Below are 15,914 nucleotides of genomic sequence, written 5' to 3'. Positions count from 1 at the left end.
TTCCTTGGTTTGCTTAACATCCATCACACATCTACTTAGAAATGTTTATTTAGTTCAACAAGCTTTCCTGAAGGAAAATTTGTAGTAAAGCTACTGGGCATGCAACATTTAAAAGGCCAGGAACATGTATTTGGCTACATTGCTTGAACTGCCCAAATTTAGTTTAAGAAATGTATGAGTTGAGTTCAGATGAAAATCTCATGCATTGTTGCTATTTAGGGGGCTGTGAGAATAAATGGTATCTAATCAGTGAGTCCTTCCAATGGAAGGGGAATTAACTGTGTGGTATATTTTAATATAAATCATTAATGTAATTTTGCAAAGAATATGTCTGAATATCTTGACTTGTTAATAAATCTTTAATGGTTATATACAATTCCATGTTTCATGTCATGTATCCTTAACTAGACTGTAAGGTCCCTGAGGCTAAACCCTGACTTACACATCTCTGAATTTCCCATTGCCTTCAGTGTAGTGGTTTAAACATAGCATTTGCTTCCAAAATATGTGCTGCTTAATTGGGTTCAGTTCTTTTTGGCTTTTCTTGGGGACAATTAGGCAAATCAAATGCCCATAGATAAATGAATCACTAGCACAGAGGTGAAAGTTGGGATTCTTAATTTTTTAAAGATTATGCATTGGGCCACTTCTTCCACATGACACTTAACGTGAGCTATTATAGAAGTGAATAGAAAAACATGTTTCTTTTCTAAAAAGCTCACTTCACATCAACATTTTTAGGCATTCAGCTAATATGTCAAGCAGAGTCATTCTGCACAATGATGGTGATGGTGAGGCTCTATGTACTGCAGCTTTGAAGGAAAATATTTGAAATTAAAGCAAGCTACCCATAAAACTGCATAAACATAAATATTCACTCTCCTACAAACACACATTTGCACATCTGTAAACTCAAATTAATGCAAAGGGAAGATATATTCTTTTGTTCTGGTGGAATACAAATGGTGAAGACTAATAAATGAATAAATAAGCACTGGCTAACCAAATCAATGTCTACTCAATTCTGGTCAAGGAGGTGAACTGAGGTTTCCCTTTGAGGCAGAGAATGTAGTGGATAAAAAGGATGTGAATAGCCGGGGGGATTTCCTGGGGCCATTGCAGACCAGCTTGCACACTGTTAAGAGGCTCATTTTCACGAGACTTTTGGTTGCATTTGTAACACTTGTTCGAGGTCCCCTAGAGCATTAAGTGCCACATCACAGCACTACAAGAACAGGACTAAACGTGAGCAGGTACATTACGAGGTTCTTTTTCTTTCAGATCTGAATATCCAGGAGTTTGTAGATATTTTCAAGACCATTTTTCCTCCTTTGTTTTTCCTTTTCTTCCCCCCAAACCTGCATGCTACACACATACTCCTTTCAGATAGAACTATAGGGGAAGGACTTTTCTGTTTTCAGTAAAAATGGAAATTTTGTACTTTTTAAAAATGGCCAACTGTAAAACCTGTGGATTAATACAGTTAATTATTTCCATAGGTAGAACATATTTTATTTTTTTAAAAAAGAAAAACCTGGTCTGTCTGGTAAGTTTGTTCAAGATTAAGGATTTAGCCACAGTTTGGTAATTATTTGTTCTCTGTTAGGCTTGGTGCATATTAATTGATACATATTTTAACATTTCACTACTGCATTAAATTATTAATAATTTGCAATTATTAGCTGGTACTGCCACCGTTTTTCTGAAACAGTGCCACCCCCTTTCTTCTAAGTTTGGTTCAAAACAAAAAGTCTGGAATCTGGTTTGTCAAGAAAACAAATGTGAAGCAAAGAAAAAGGACAGGAATCAGTGAAAGACAGAAATCCAATCTCAAAATGATTAGGGAAAACAAAAGCTCACTTCATTCTCAAAGCAAATGTAAATGACGGTGTTCTCCCTTTTTGTAGATGAAGAAGCTAAGGCTCAGAGAGGTTAAGTAACTTCCCCAAGGTGGATAGTCCAGATAGTCAGAGCTGTATGTTAAATCCCTTTTGTCTGACAAAGCCTGTTTTCTCTTTTTTGACATGCTTCATCTTCAGACACTTGTCACCCACTATCCAAGAGGTTCTTTGGGATCTGCCATCAGATGGGGTGAAATAACAATCACAATGATAATAATTGTTAAATATATATGTATTATCTATGAAGTATAGGTATACTTCATATATAATATGATTACATATACTATGTATTTGATTATATATACTGTGTCATATATACTATGTATGTGTTCTATGCATATGATTATATATACTATGGAGACTTAATAGCCAACATATCTTAGCACTTAGAGTGTACCAGATATTATTCTAAGTACTATATTATTATTTAGCACTGTTTACTTAGTTCTTGTAATACCTCTATAAAGTAGAAACTGTTATGATCCGGTTTTACAATTGAGAAAAGAAAGGCATACAGCTGATAAGTGGCACAGCCTAAGCTACTCACTGTTATCCTACCTTTTTCGTTGACCTTTTCCTATTTGTTACCCCCTTGAGGATATACCTGACCTCTGGCCTATTCTTTTAAGACTTTGCTCCCTCTTAGGTGATAGTAAGTAGATCTTAGAAGGTGGAGGGAGGGAGTGAAATTCAAGTATTTATTAGTTAATAGTTTACTTGTTAAAGAACAAAAAGATACAACTTAGTGGAAAATCCCCTTTGAAGAGAAAGTCTCCAAAGTAGGATATTATGGACTGGAAAGTAGGGGAGACACCTTGGGTGGGTGGGCTTTCTGGGTGTTTCAAATCATAGCACACGTACAACTGTCAATACATAAACCTAATTTAATTCAATATATAATGAATGATTTGCTATCAGCAAAAGACTTTGCTAGGACTGAGCTCTAGAAAATAGCTACAAAGATAAGTAAGGAGCCATAAACCTAATATTTAGAATACAGAAGAACATGAAAACTTAATAACTAAAATACAATGCAAAATAAAGTGAATGCCATAAAGGGTTGCTAACAAAATTCTGTAGGGCTCATGGCTTGAGGAATATCATTTGATCATGGACACTGAAAGAAGTTACCTGAAGAGACAGTATTTGTGATGGACTCTGGAATATGGGAAAAGTTCCAACAGGTAGAATTTGGAGAGAGAGGTTTTAGGCAAGGGACAGAGAATAAAAGCATGCAGATAAGAAAAGCACAAAGTATATTTGGGGTTAATTTGATTAGCTTCTGGGTTATGCAAAGGAGACCAATAGGACTGAGGTGCTATGGTGGCACATCCAGGTGGCAATGTCTTTTTGGCAGCTGGAAATCCATGTTGATAGCACCAGAATCTACAGGCCAGGACTAGATACTCAGATCTTCAGGGAGGTGATATGAATACCCAGTTGTAGCTATATGTTTTCCATGAAACTAACCGCAGACTTCATGGACACAGTGAGGGAAGAAAGGCAAACTTACATTTTGTAGGCAGATAAAGGAAGACTGGTTGAAGGAGCAAGTATCATTCAGAGGAACAAGGGAATCATGAAAACAGATGCTTTGGAACCAAAAGGTGAGAAATGCTCTGGAGAAGTGGAGATTGAGGGTCAAAACAGTCAAATCCAAAACAGTGAAGCTAGCACTGCCATGAGGATGAGGCTAAGAGCTAGAGGTTTCGTCCCTGCACCCATCTTTCCCCAAATTCATACATGCACCAAACCACATATAAAACACACATAAACAAACATTTCTTTTTCTGGGAAAAAATTTATGGCATTATTAATTCTGAAGCACCCAAACTATGTCTGAAAGTCTTATGAGTGAAGTCCAAATTTGATTGTTTGAGTTTTATTTAAATGATGACTTTTTGATGCATATGTCAATGGCTCCTTAGTGGGAGTGCAAATTTATTCATATTTTATTTAACAAATACTTTTGGAGCCTTTCCCATCTGTCAGGCATTGTGCTGGGTTCAGAAGAATTTTCATAAATGCTTAGATGGCTTTTACCTGTGGGCTTTGCTTCCTATGGTGGGTACAAAGTTGATGCCTTTGTGATGATGAGTTTCAGTTCCAGCCCCCTACAAGTTTTTGTGTTCATGCTATTAAGCACATATTTACATATAAATTGTCTGTTCCAAGAGGTTCGTAAAAAATTTTGAATAGTTTTTGGTATCAGCAAAAGGTGCTTTGGGAGAACAAATTGATTCCAGGCCAAGGTGGGAACCGGTTCTCCTGCTTTACCATGGTGGTAGTCTAGTATGGGGGTGAGCAATAATATTTTTCAAGTATTTAAAACAATTATGGAAATCTCATTCTTGATTGTATCCTCTAAAGAATAATGGCAAGAAGGATAATCAGCTTTAGATGAGAATTGAAAAAATAGCTTCAGGACATGTTCCAAAAGTTACGTCAAAATGGAGTGTCAAAATGGAGTAAGGAAGCTGTAGGGAAGGGAATCTACAAAAGCTACCCTTAGGGCTTATTACTTTTTAACTTATTTGTATAGATTTTTCTAACACTTCCCTAAGGTAACCTTTTTCCTATATGTATAAACATTTTTTCTCCTAGAAAACAGCAATCTTGCTGTACACATTTTTTTGTAAGCTGATTCTTTTAAGACAAATATTTTTAAGCCCTGCATAGTATTCCATTATGTGGATATATCATATATTTAAGTAATCCCCTATTTTGGACATTTTAGTTATATTCTAATTTGGTCATTTTCAATAATGCTCTGTTGAGTAGCTTTGTGCATAATGTTTGCAATGCCATTATTTATTGGAAATAAATTTTTCGAAGCTTTAAAACTTACTACCACAAGCAGAGAGCAAGGAAACAATACATCTGCCACAAGCAAAGAAAGAAAAGTCAGATTCTCCTAGGAACCAGGGTGGTAGTGAATGCATGAAGTAGATATGGCATAAAATATGGGATAATAAATACTTTGTTAAACTGGAGAGGTCATAGCTTGTCTGAATGGAGCAGCTACTGCTCAATTCTAAATATCTGGTCTATGTAAGAATATAGGTCTCATCTCACCAGATCCTCAAATTTATAAGAAATCTAGAAAACTCTGGGCTTTTGGTGAGATCTTTTGACCTTTAAAGATTGGCTCAAACTCTCAAATTATTTTAAGTTACTCTATGGACCAAAAAAAGAAAAAAAAAATTCTATGGGTTAGCTGGATAGATGGAGGTCACAGGCCACTGTAGCCTCCAAATGAAAGAAAAGGAAATAAGGTGTTTGGAAATATATTTTGATGTAGTGAGTTAAGTAAATAAAATTTTGCTCCAAGTTTTTCTAATAATAAGAAATGTGATGTGGAGAACTTGAACCTCAATATACAAATTTTGGAAGATGGGTAAACCTGGCTCCCTATTAACTAGATGAAGCATCTAAAATGTTTAGAATTTCCCTAATAAACATATTTTAATGATATAAAACTTTAACCCAGTGCTCTGTAGGATGATATCTAATGTTAATTTCCCTTCATTTTCCATCTGAACAAACATTTCCCATTAACATCCACCTGCACTACTTCCTTTCGTAAAGAGGAGGTGGTATTTGGCTATACTCTGGTTCTGATTCATGAGAAATCAGCCCAAGCCCAACATTTCTGTTCTTAACAGATTTCAGTTTTTAAATCTGTAGAACACAATGTTTCCCTGGGCTGAGTTCTAGCATGCCAAGTTTCAGCTGGCCACAGACTTTGACATCTGAGTGAAAAATCTTTCAACAATGGCATTTAAACTGAAGAATCAACAGACCTTTAATTATAACACTGCTTGTAATCCCCCCAACTTTTATCATGATGTTCAAATTGTTTCAAATCACTAAATGCACGCACAGCATGTTATTTCATTTGCCATTGGAAATACCATAATTTAGAAAAACTTCGTGGCTTGAGATTGTGTATTAATTTTTGAAAAAAATCAGTATTACTTTATTCACCATAAATTAAAGAGGCATATGGAACGAAGGTCAAAATTACTGATTCATTAAAAATAAGAAACAAAAAACACTCAGCGTGTAATTTTTCAACTTATCTAAAATATTCAAGATTTATGTAGTTAAGTGTAATATTTCTATTTGGAAATTAGGCATGAAACATCAAAATATGAAGTCTGTCTTTTGAAGTTTCACTAAGTCCTCATGTATTTCCCCATAAAATGTTAAGTGATCATTGCTCATGGCTTTTTTTAATGACACACACTCAGATTATCCAGCTTTCCTTATAAAATAATAAGAGATGCCACTATACTGCTAAATTACATTAGGAATCCATTGAAAACTTCTTTTTTTATAAACCAATGTTGAAAAATATACTTTGTTAATATTCAACCTATCTGGACATACTTATTGGGAAAATTGGGGTTAAAAACATAAATGTGGAAAATGTTTATTCCCATATTCTACAGAAGCTAGATATGTTTTTGTTTGTTTTTAAATATAGCTTAGCTATATAGAAGATGGACACAATTTCAGTCCCTTTTCATCTTGGAGAGAAACTTGGCTCTAGATTTTGAGGAAATGTATTCATTTACACTAAACAATATGCCCCCCTTTTATACATAATTTCTAACCTTCATAATATGTGTGCAAAATGGGCTCATTAATCTTGTTTGACTTATATGAGCCTCAGTTTCCTTATCAGGAACAGATTAATGTGAGGCTTTGGCATCCTTTTGTCCATGGATTTTAAGTGGTGGAGTTTCAGTGCAACCCCAGATCTGCCTTTCTTTTTTGGGGGAGAGAAATACCTCCTTGAAATGTAAACAATTTTCCTCAGTTTGTAATCGACTTTGCATTCTTAATACAATGGGTTATCAGAGAGGTCACATTCTTAATTATGCTGAGCACTACCTTGTGACTTAAATTCATCTTCATTCAGAGTATAAAACTCATGGTCTAAGAAAAGGTACAGAAGTCATAAGTCTCTGACTTCTTGAAATAGCCCTGGTTTCAAATTTTGCCTTTTATTATCATCACATGTATGTTTGTATTTATAAAATTATGACCGGTCTTTGTTCAGCAAAGTTGGTCTCTGTCATTATCTTCTTCATGTGTAAGCTAGCTGAAAAGGTCAGGTCTAGGAAACTAGTTCAGACCAGCACAGAACACTCAAGAATTGGATCTTCTAAGGTACAACCAGTAGAGGGAATCCAAATCAAAGGCACTAGGGGGAGTGGAGATAATCATATTAATAATAGTCACTGTATGTACTGAATTCAACAAAGTGTTACTGACCCTATTTATATATCATATTTAATCCTCCCAATATGCCCACTTTACATATGAGGAAACAGAGATTTAGAGATGATAAATAACTTGCCTATGTCACATGCACAGTAAGTGGGATCTCTCTCCACAGCTATTTTACTAAACTATCTCTGAGAGCAGGGGACAGAATCTAAAGAGGTACATTTAAAGAGCAGTAATAAGATTTTAAATAGAAGATGGAGCCACAACTCAGGATTTGGAGTGGGACCAGATTAGGAACTAAGGTGGTTGGTCCATCATAGGGGAGGCCACAGGTGTCTGACACAGAGAGTGTCACGTGGCATTAAAAGTACAGGGGCTTGCTTGCTTCAGCAGCACATACACTAAAATTGGAACAATACAGAGAGAAGAGTAGCAGGGCCCCTGCACAAGGATGACATGCAAGTTCATGAAGTGTTCCATATAAAAAAAAAAGTATTGGGACATGGACATGTGAGAGAGATAGAGATAGGGATAGGGATAGATGAAGAGAGACAGGAAGGAAGAGAGAGAAAATATGTGGGGGGTAGTAAGCTGGAGGGGGAAATACCCAGTTGTCTAATAAGCTTCTCCTTTAAAATACAAGTTTTTCAAGAGGGTTAAATCTCATTCACACCTTGGAGTAAATTACTTTAATGAGGTTACCAGACCACCTAACTGAGTGTAATTAAAGTCAAGAAGCTACAGTTTGACTGGGGGAAGGTAATGGATAACTGGAGCTGAAGAGTGGGCAGAGGGTGCTGGGTGGTGATTCAAATGAAGAGAGGATTTCATACAGGAGGGGAGTGTATCAAACAGAATTCTGAAAACACCACTAAGATCTATATAAATGTAATATACAAGTATCATCACTGTCATTAGGTCTACTCTTCACTATGTTTAGAATTTTGGTAGTAGCCAGTGTGCAATCAAAACTGCAAATGGTTGCTAATTTCTGATGTAAAAACTGAGCAGAATATCCTACTTACAGCAGCTTCTCAGAAAATACTTGTTGAGTAACTGGGATGTCAAAATTTGTCTGGAAAGCGGAAACTTGCAGATGACCGAAAGTCCACCTTGTTTCTCCAGGCCAGGTTAATCCAGCCTAACCTGTCAAATTCAGCAAACTGTTTCCTCAGTGGAAGGAAGGGAGAAAGAGAATACAAAGTGGAGAAAGAACTGATACCTCAGTTCCCTGCTCCTTCTGCCTGAGTGGCCTAGCACACATGCTCTAGGTCCCGGCGGCGGGGGGGGGGGCCGGGCCTTCAGAATGTATCTCCTCTGAAGGCTGAGATATTGCTGTAATGATAGAGTTATGTACAAGTTAAATTATGAAATGTCTGATGAAAAACAAGCAAGGAGGTATATTAAAGATGAGCCCACAGTAGAATCTCAATAAGCTTTTCTACTCCATTTTAGACTTGTGCTGCATCTGTGCTGTGGTCTAAATGTTTGTGTTCCCCTCCCCAAATTCACGTGCTGGAATCCTAATGCCAATGTGATGGTGCTAGGAGGTGGGGCATTCAGGAGGTGCTAAGGTTGTGAGGGCAGAACCCTGATGAAAATGGGATTAGTGTTCTTATTAAAGAGGCTCCAGAGAGTTCCCCAGTCCATTCTGCCATGTGAGTATAGAAAGAAGCCTGCAGTCTAGATGAGGGCCCTCACCCTGCCATGCTGGCATCCTGATCTTGACATTCACCCTCTACAACTGTGAGAAATAAACTTCTGTTGTTTATAAGCTACCCATTTTATGGTATTTGTTATAGCAGCTTGGATGGACTAAGACAGTCTGCATGGGTGCTCCTGAGATGCTTGTTTATACAATCTGGCAGTACAATCAGAGGCAGTGCAAGGCCCACACTCAGCAGGCACAGCTGGAACACGAAAATCAATGGCAGAGCACAGGCGCAGGTGAAGTGTGGGCGTGTGGGCGCTCCCGGCGGTGGGGGAGAAGAACGTGCTGTGTGCACAAGTCTTACCTTCCTGGTTTTCAGTCCCTTCCATTTGCCCTCCACCCCCAACATATCTTCACATTTTATAACATTGCAGGAGACTTCTAAATGACAGTGCTTTTCAACTACACTTTATATCTTACTCCTAACTTAAAGGAGAGAGGAGAGGACTTTGTTACAGAAAAATGGAATTTGACAGTCAACTAATTATTTTGGACACATTTTCTTATTAGTGAGCTGTAGCAAAGAAAGCACATTTTGTCTAAATATTGATAACACTTCAGAATGGAAGAGCTAGAATGTCTAGCCCAGTGGTTACCAACCCAGGCTGCACATCAGAATCACATAGGAAGGTTTAGAAAATAAAGATTGCTGAGCCTTGGGACTCTCCACTGCTTTCTCCAAGTGGTTCTGATATAATGTTAGTTTTGGCTGCTTGCAGCCAGTTATGGGGACCAAGGATCTTAATTAACCTCTTCATTTAACTTATGAGGGATCTGAGCCCTGAGACGTACACTTACTTCTCTAAGGTCACACAGGAATATATTATATGTGCAGATAAAGACTGTGGATAATGGGAAATTGACCCCATTAGCTATATTCCAAGCTACTGCATTACTTTATATTTGTATGTTTATGTGTATAAAACAATAATTCACCCATCTGCAAGTCACTTATGTGGCATTTCAAATCCTGTTAAGAAGAGAAAGAAAGTGGAAAACACCTGTAAGCAGCCAAAAGTGGCATCAAGTAGGCCGATAATAATACCTCAGGTCTCTGATAATTCTGCCTCCTGCCTCTTTGTCCTTAAGACAGAGGCAACTCAAGAACTGACAGTCTGCATCTCCGAGCCTGGCCCTTCTGCTGCACTGTAGTCTCATGTCTCCAAAAGCCCAGGGGGTCTCTCGTGGATACCCAGTCAGCACCTTTACTCAGTATGTTCAAAATTAAAATTAAATTTCCCCTTCCCAGGCTGCTCCCCCTCTGTTGCTCTCTGCTTCTCTTTATGGCCCTACTCAGGCTGAACATCACAGCGAGGTTTTGGTGCCTTCTCTCCCTAACTCCCCAAATAGAATGGATTAATTCTCCTTCTGCTGTGTCTCGTAAATCAGTTCACCAGCACTGTTCCTGTCCTCTGCCCTTGCCCTAGTTAGGGCCCTCATTGCCTTTCCCTGGACTGCTGTGATAGTCTCCTGCCTGATCTGTGCCCTCGGGTCTCTCCCTACTCCAATCCAGTTCATTCACCATTGCCAGATTAATCTTTCTGAGGCACAGCTCTGATTATGTTACTCTCCTACTAAAAACTTTCAATAGCTCCCCCTTGTCTACTGAATAAAGTCCAAATTCCTTAGTATGGTAATCAAGTCCTTTCACTTTCTGGTCCCAATCTACATTTACCACTTTATTTCCCACTACTCGTTTTTACACTCCATACTGTAGCTAAATTCTACTACTTCTTTGCAGAGTTTTTACCCTTTGATTCTTCTGGGCTTTGCTCGTGGTTTCAGAATTCTTTTTTTTTTTTTCTGTCTTTGTATGCTCAAGGCCTCCTTGCCCCCTAAAACCCAAATCCCATGACATACCTCTCTGGTAAAACCCCCAGTTAGTCCTTCTTATAACGCCAATAATATTTTATTTGTACTACATTCAGAGAACATATCACTTTGTACGCAGGTTCTAGCAAAAGAGGCACATGTCTCAGCTCTACTGCCAGATTAAAACTTTTTTGAGGGCAGGACGGGTGTCTTGTCTATCTGTGTATCCTGAGTACACAGTACACTGCTCACAAACATTTGTCAAATGAATGAGTTAATGCTGGACTTTATACACAGCCTAAACAATGCCAGTTGGTTGTTTTCCTAGATCAAATCATATTAGAAGTAGTTCATTAGAGGGGGAACAGGGATCCTAAAGCTTGTACAACATGAAGTAACTTGATAGGTAAAGAAGGTAAATAAAAACTGTAAAAAGGCGACATGAGAACTAAAAATATAGCAGTCTGAGGTAAATAAACACAGAAGCAAATAATATCATAGACTAAGGACTAAATGGTTAATGCCACATGGAACTGCTTGGAAACCACAAAATAATATTAAAATATACAGCCTTATTTTTATACTTCCGCATCCTTATCAGCATCAGTAGCAACACAACACGATGACTGTTTAAGATGATAACCCTTTGTCATTTAGAAACTTTAAATTATGGTAAGTATGTCTGAAGAAAGTTGGACATGTATATCAATTTAAGAAATTATATATAGAAACAGTATTACTAAAATAAAATACATCTTTTGATAATTAAGAGAAGATGAACTGTTATATGGGATGTTCTGTTGTATAAAAATTGATTGCCATAGAGAAGTCAGATAAATAAGCCCTCTCTTCACACAAGTAACCTATATATTTTTCTGAATATTAAGAAAATAATTTTTGTATTATTAAAAATAAAATATGCTCATGATATACAATTTAGGAAACACAGAAAAGCAATTTTTTTGAAAAAAATATTCTAAAGTTTCTGAATGTGAGATTTCCAAGATCCACAAGGTATTATTTAAATAAAAATAGTTGTGATTATACAGTACGTATAATTATGTATGCTGCCTTTTAACTAATATGTATCACAAATATTCCAGGTTATAATAAGCTCTTTATAAGCATTTTAATGGCTCAAAAATTCTATCTAGTGTATTTATCATAATACTCTTAACCAGTCCCCCTAGAGTTAAACATACAGCTTATTTCCATTTTGGAAATATACATGTATCTAACAAATTTGCCATGAGCTGATAGATTGTTGAAGCTGAATGAGTACCTAGGGAGGGTTCAAAGTGATGTTCTTCCTACTTTCATATATGTTTGAAATGTTTGTAATGAAAAGGTTAAAAAATATATTTATCTACAATAAACAATGGTTTCTGAAATTTGTAATTATTTCTTAGTGAGAAGTTAGTACTAGCTGCCTGACTCCAAGTCTGGCTCCAGTATTACCCAGTCAGGTACCTTTGGGAAAGCTGCTGATATCTTCTCAGCTTTGGTTTCCTCGTCTGAAAAGTGGGTATGATAATAATAATTTCAAAGGCTGCTTATAAGGATTATATGAAATGATGTGCATCGTATGCCTTTCATAGTGCCTGGCACACTATTAGTGGGCAACAAATGGCACCTTGATAAAACAAAATGCAGGTTGCACAATTATAGGTGTTGTGGTTCTAAAACGATCATCATGTATCAACTGAGAAACATGGCAGAGACACCACACTGAAGTCTTTATCATCTCTATCTCCAGGTTAGGCGCTTATTCCAAAAATACTGCCAAAGTTGATATAATTTCGATTAGTAATTATCATTATGGAGCATTTTCTATGTGCTCAATACATGTTTCACATGTAGTATCTTATTTAATCTTAAGAGTTCTCTAAAGCAATTGCTATTATTATTCTTATTTTACAGCTAGAAATTGAGGTTTAAAGATTAATTAATGTGTCCAGAAGGACACAGGAACAGGCAGAGGCTGTTACCAAGCTCAGGTCTGAACCCCTGGAATTGATTTCTGAGGTACTGGGAATGGCCTTTGGACCTTGTGCTCTTTTGCAACAACCTCAGCATTTCTCATCTTTACCCATTAGAGGCCAGATTTGAATTTTGGACAAAATTTTGGCCCAGTTTTGGAAGTCTAACTGGACCTCTGGTTGGACCATGTTTTCCTTCCTTTCACTTTAATCAGTAATATTTATTTTAAAATTTTATTCTAGAAAATAATTTTAGAGAATAAAAAGGGGTACTTTATAAAATAAGCTGCTGTCTAAGAATGCATATTAATCCAAAAATATTGATATTCATCTTGGTTTTGAACAATGATTTCCCACTGGTTTAATTATCTTATGTTCACTGTAAAATAATTCGTTATTATATACACAACACACACATATACACACACATTTTAGAAAAATCTATGAAGTGATCCATATCTACATATTTCACTTTATATAATCAGTAAATGTGTATGCATATGTGCATATGTGTGAGTAAGACAACCAGTGAAAGTCTGAATTTGGAAGATGCTGCGGATATCTGAAAAAGGTAGTTTTCAACAAACATGAAAACTTAAGTCACAGAAGGTCACAATTTAAAAAATTAGTCAGATGGTAAATTAAGTCTTTTATTCTGGGTCTGAGAAGGCTACTCCTGTGCAATATCCTCTACACCAGAAACACCAAGGGGCTGCTGCAACTCTTGTGCCTTAGACAGCACATTTATGCATCTGTATTATAAAAAATGTGCCAGCTCTAGCAAGCTCACAGTACTGAGCAAAGTGCCACAGTTACAGCTGGGAATTTATCTTTCAGGGCTGGCTCTATTTACTGGTTGTTTTTTACTGGTCTGTTCCTCCCTGGGGGCCACAGTGGGGTGTTTTGTGTGGGGCAGGGGTTTAAAAGAGGGAGTTTTTGTGAGTTCTATTTTGGATTTTGGTGAATAGGCAAGCAGGGAATTTGCCAGCCTGTTACTCAATTATACTGAAACATGATGCAAACTGCCTCAATTTGGAGCACAGAAGGTGCTGAAAAAATTTTCTGAAGAGGTCTTGAAATATCTAAGCTTGTCTTCAAGGAAGGACTTGTTTCTCTCAAAATCACCCTGTAAATAATAGAGATATGTTGCTGTTTTCTCTTCTCCCATCCATGGCCCCCTAAGTCACCACCCAAAGTATCACACTCTAAAGGTAGCCAGCATGATATTAAAAAAACAGCTTTTTAAAATTTATTTTCTTCTTTATTCCCCTGAGAGTATTCAGGGGAATATGCTGGAGTGTGGGCCTTCTTTATAAAGTCTCTTCTACATGTGTACTCTGTTAGGAGCATGGGCTGCAAATGTTTGAACAAGCTATATTTCCATATTTGCATTGTCCAGCCTATTTTCCTTTATTTCTATTTTTCCAAGTATGCCTGAACATATGTGTCCAGTATAAACATACAATTGCATGGATATACAAATGCTCTGTTTCCAGTTCCATACTATCTTGAACATGGTTCAGCTTCCTAGAAACATAGCAACATAATTTGTTTTGATTTGAAAAACTGCTCAGCAAATGCATGCAGGTCATAATGGCAGGTAACAAACCATTTACTGAAGTGCTGAAACAAAGAGAAAACGAAGTCCAGGACACCATCACAGAGCAGTGCTTCCCTTGTGAGATCCTCTTGGCTAAGTAAGGATTGAGCGAGAGGATAATAAAGCAAATACCTATAGGCTTTTCAAAGAGTAACAACCAGCTCAGGGTTAGCTGCGTTTCTAGACCTTGATGGCACAATGATGTCCTCAACCTTTGCTTTCAGACACTGGATCACTGCTTAAGTGGCCTTTATCATTTCCCACCTGATCTTTTTTGAAAACGCCCTTGAAATTAGATCATATTTGCTCCTGACAAAACATATGCATATTGTGGCATTACTCTAAAACCAACGATTGGTTTTTAGCTCTATGAAGAAAAAAAAATTCCAACAACCTTTCATGCTGAGATTTCTCAAGCTAGTTCTCAGCACAGAAGTGATTTTTTTTTTAAGTTGCATAAAGCCTAGCAAGGTTTAAGTTTTCCCAGCAAGGAGAAAGTGTTTTTCAGCTGTTAAATTTTTCAGATGCTTTTTTTGAATTTGGATAAGACTCAAAAACATGTTTGTTTTAAAATGTAAACCTTTTTATGTACAGAGGTTTGCATATAGAGAAATGCTATTACTATGTTTAAAGGTACTTGCTTTTGAAATAAGGAAGTCATGGGCATCTAAATACAGCAAACTGTATGTTGCTTTATGAACAGCTCATTAGGCTCTGACATAAATATTGTGTTCTGGAGGACCACTGAGGTGTGTGTTTCCCAATATGGACACTTTTTACACTGTGAGTGGACGTATTTCCATGTGAGAACAAAGAGTGGCCAGGTTTGAACTGAAGAGTATCCTTACAGTCAGTTAATAAGCTTTCAAAAGATCTTTTACTCCAGTTGCATGGCACTCCCTGGCCCTAAACCTGTTTGATTCCTGGGCTTGTTGACTGGGCCAAAGTTGGTACAACGTATGGTTTTTAAGGCACAAAAATGATGAGGAAGCACACTGAGGTAGCAGAGAGGCAGAGAGGACGGTAAATCATGAGGATGAGGAGGCCTGCTGCTTGCCCTTTCTAGTGGTTCTAGTCACTTTCATTATAAGCAAATCGTAGATATGCTGAATGGAAGAAGATATTTTCTTCATCTACCCACATTTTTTGGGGGGGTTTTTCAAACATTTTTATTTACAAGTCACAGTTAAGTACATTATACATGGTGATCCAGTAATTGTTTACATATATATGTATGTATATACTGTATATTATGTATGTATATATATACATGTATATATATGCAAATTATGTATGTATATATATACATGTATATATATGCAAATATATACACACATACATATATACATGTATATGTGTGTGTATGTGTTCTAGAGGCAGAAAGTAACTGATCTACCCCAATTTAAGTCTTAAAACTCTTCACAATTCTATTGAGTATTTTATTGTTGGAATGTCAAAGATCAACATCTAGGAATTCAACACACTTCAAACTCCTAAGTAAGGACTTTCCACAATTAAGAAAAATACCTGATCTTCTGGCTTAGTCTTTGAAATGCCAACAAAATGCATTCTGTCCTTTATTTTTTCATTAATTTATTAATTTATTCATTCTCCAAACATTTACTGAATAGCCTACTATATGCCTTATACTATATACCTGCAATGTATTTCTA

The 15,914-nt window shown here is 36.8% G+C and overlaps 1 protein-coding gene and 1 non-coding gene across 29 annotated transcripts in view; one reads left to right on the top strand and one right to left on the bottom strand.

Moving 5' to 3' along the window:
• ZBTB20 (zinc finger and BTB domain containing 20) overlaps window positions 1-15,914 on the bottom strand; it is an 832,086-nt gene that overhangs the window by 154,513 nt on the left and 661,659 nt on the right. The window lies entirely within an intron of this gene.
• Window positions 7,521-7,625, top strand: LOC118971508 (U6 spliceosomal RNA). The gene has a single exon (XR_005059944.1). It is a non-coding gene; the product is annotated as a U6 spliceosomal RNA (small nuclear RNA).

This window comes from Manis javanica, chromosome 3, assembly GCF_040802235.1.
Source record: "Manis javanica isolate MJ-LG chromosome 3, MJ_LKY, whole genome shotgun sequence".
Lineage (NCBI taxonomy): Eukaryota > Metazoa > Chordata > Mammalia > Pholidota > Manidae > Manis > Manis javanica.
The sequence above is the reverse complement of the archived record's forward strand: the minus strand, read 5'-3'. Positions and strand labels throughout refer to the sequence as shown.